Here is a 3,532-nt window from a genome sequence, read left to right as displayed (position 1 = left end):
TGCTGCAAGCCTGCTGGTCTCGCTTTTCCTTTTATCAAACCATGGTATGCAAGCTCCATGCCTCCTGGCTGCATGATGGCACTCATGGATGAGGTGGATGGAGCAGTCTGCTCCTTCTTTCAGGGTTGTTCCAAATCCCAGAAGGGTCGGTATGGGGTAGGCAAAAGGAATGGGGACTAAAATGCCATAAAATGAACTGAGATGTGGCCTTGCCACATTTCTGCTACGCAGTGACTCAGAGAATACAAAAAGAGCTGTCATCTCTGCATCCCCTGGCCCAAAGGTGCAGGGAGTCCTCTGGAGCCAGGTGTGATGGATGGACCCAATCCTACAGCCAAACTAATGGTAGTTTGGTTCAGGCTCCAAGGGCAGCAAAGACCTAGACCATGACTTGGCTAAGAACTTCCAAGCTATTTCAAGCTGTTCTCTGGTAGTCCCCGCAGGAACAGGGTGATATGGTGAACATCGATGCATACGAGCTTGGAAGCCGGAACACCAAATATGTGACTAACACAATAGCAGGTGGTTCTTCCAAGACTCATTTGTCAAGGAACACAGGGAGCTATAGGTACAAGGAGTCTTACATTTACCTTTTCCATCACCTGTAATTTGGCTGTGAGCCAACTGTTTTATCCCATAAATGTCACAGCCTAAAAGAGCCTTCTCTGAGCTCTCCCTGTTAAGCAGCTTGCTGCATGGGGTGATCTGTCTTGGAGGTGGGACACCTCTCAGGTTGCTTCTAGAGGCTGAAACACCCTTTACCAACCGCTTTGGTAAGTGACCAATATAGTGCACAACCCTGTATTATAGCACACTAAGATTTTGCATTGATAACTTTGACTCATAACTCTGTGCAGTAAATAACAATGAAACTTGCTTTTTTTTAAGTTTTACAGTATCTTGGTTCAATAAAATCACTATTGCTGATACCTTTGGCAGTTGTTCTTTAAGTGGTCAAAATTTTCCCATGAGACAGATCGACAACAGGCCCTGGTCTTTCGGGGTTGTTGTCTACCATTCTTTGTAATGTGATTTATGAGACAAGGACATGAATGGGGACAGGCAGGCTCCTGACCTTGCCTGTCTGTGAAATACCCATCCTGATGCTCTCCCACTCCTCAGCAGGATGCAGGGAGAAAATGAGGTGAAATAGCTCATGTATTGAGATAAAAAGCAGGGAGATAACTTACCGAGTACCATTGGGGGCATGTTGTAGTTGGGGAATGGTAGTCCCCAATTTAGTACTCCCACTGAGACTCTCCAAGCCACGTGCCACTCACTCAGTCCCTGCTCTCATTCCCCTTCCCCTGCGCTTGGCTGGAAAGGAGATCTGGAGACACAAAAGGTTGAGATAAGAACAATGTACTGGAAACACCAATGAGATAAAAATACTAAACAGTAACAGCAGCAATACTAACGACAGAGGGTACAAGAAAGAGGTGAAAGGACATTGGATTTCTCCCTCTGACTTGCTACACTAAGCGAGAAGAGACTCCCTTCCCGTTGTCCCCCGGGTGAGGTGATATAAAATAACATCGGGGCCCTGGCCATGCCCCCTCCTGGCTACTGCAAAAATAACCTTGTTAATGGCTGGAACTAGGCCTATTAAAATAGATGTCTAGTATTTGTGGTCTATTAAAACAGACTTCAATAGTAGGAAACAAAACCAAAAATTAAAACACCGCCATCCCCCACACACTTCCTTTTTCCTCGGGCTCATCTTCATTCCCAAGTCTTCCACCTCCTCCTGTGGAGCAACCCAGTGGGAAGAAAAAATGGGGTTTGGGGTCAGCCCATAACTACTGGCAGACTCGCTGGCACTCCGTCCCGCTCCTCACGCTGTTTCCCCGCTCCAGGGTCCCTCCTGCAGGCCGCGGTTCCTCCAGCGAACACCGCGCACCTGCTCGGCCCTGCGAGCCCTCGCCGCCCTCACTCACCTCGGCGCTCGCACCGCTGTTCCTCCCTTTGCGGTTTTCTCCTCGCTCGTCTGCCCGCCCGGCGTTTTTGTCCTTTCCCCAGCGGGTTGTCCCCGGGGCGCCGCCGGCTCCGCTGAGGGGCTCGGGGTGCGCAGAGGGCAGAGAGGGCCAAGAGGGAGCGCTGGGGCCGCTCCACAACGTGTGAGGAACACCGGGACGAGCCGTGGAGGAACGGCGAGGCAGGCGAGTGCGGGACAGAGTGTGCGAGCCGGCAGTGGGAGCGGCCGGGAGGCAGGAGGGAACGGGCGGGAACCCTGCCCGGGGCCGCCCGGTCCCGGCGGCAGCACCGCCGCGGGGTGAGGGGGTGGTAACTGGGCCCTCCTGCCCAGGCAGCTCTGTGGGGTGAGACAGCGCAGTGGGGGTGATGACACCGCAGCTCTGCTGTGGGCTCAGCCACATGGCGCGGGTGGGCGGGAGCGGCCGCGTTTGCCTGTGGGAGAGCCGGAGCCAGGCGAGCCACGGGGCCGTCTCCCCGCAGCTGGAGTGCCCGACCGGGCGAGGAGGGTTAACAGCGGTCTCTGGAGGAGGGGGATTTGTTCTCCCCTGGTGCTTCACACAAGCCTTTCACACCCTTGTCTCCTGGGCATCTCGGCTACTGAAATCACCTCCCGCATTTCCCTGTGCTTTTCCCCTGTCTGTTCCACCCCTTCCCCAAGCCCCGCAGGGGCTGTTGCTGATTTGAAAGAGAAACAAAGGAAGACACAAGAGGCAAAAACAAGTGATAAACCCAGCTGTTTGTAAAAAATGGGGAGGAGGAGGGAAATGAGCTATCAGATGTGAGGAACACTACCTGTGGCCTCACTCTGTGTCAACATTTTTACAGCGAAATCATAGAACTCCAAGGAACTGTTTTCCAATGGGACAAGAACGTTGCAGACTAATTTTTCACTCTGAAAAACGTGGTGTTTTTCTCTTCAGCTGCCCCATTTGTCTGGCTGCAGGATGCTGCTGAGCTTGACAGGGAAGCTCAACAGAAATTCAACTCATTTGCTCCCACATTCTCCCATCCCCCCTTCCCAACACTAGGGATATTTGTATTATATCTACCCTTGTGTGTTCACAGCCACGTGCTAATGATGGGGAAGACTCGTCCCTGTAGGAACCCTCAGGAGTTTCACCAGCAGAATCAAGCTCTCTTAATGTCACCTAAGATTTTAATCCTTGTGTAGGTACATCCTTGTAGCCTAACACCCACCCAGTAAAAGCTACTCTGAGCTGATTGGAGACTATGTGTTATCATGTATGCCATGATAAACAAATACAACTCATGCACAAACAGTTCAGGAAAAGGTCAGATACACGTGTATAATTAGCAAAATTGAAGAAAATATTAAGCATAAGATGGTTTAATTATAATGTTGGTACTGATAGAGTTAATTCTTGTTTTCTCCATCATGTAGAATATGAAGAAATCAGAACCTTGGAAAAATATATGACAATAAAACTGATTGTAGGAGTTTTGGTTTTGGCTTGTTGTTGTATGAGCACCTTGGAGATTGTGACTTTTTTTTTTTTTTTTTTTTTTTTTTTTTTTTTTTTTTTTTTTTTTTTTTTGT

Source organism: Empidonax traillii, unplaced genomic scaffold (genome assembly GCF_003031625.1).
Source record: "Empidonax traillii isolate 1590-97213 ecotype Southwest subspecies unplaced genomic scaffold, ASM303162v1 scaffold7:size3022706, whole genome shotgun sequence".
Classification (NCBI taxonomy): Eukaryota; Metazoa; Chordata; class Aves; order Passeriformes; family Tyrannidae; genus Empidonax; species Empidonax traillii.
This window is presented reverse-complemented; position numbering follows the sequence as displayed.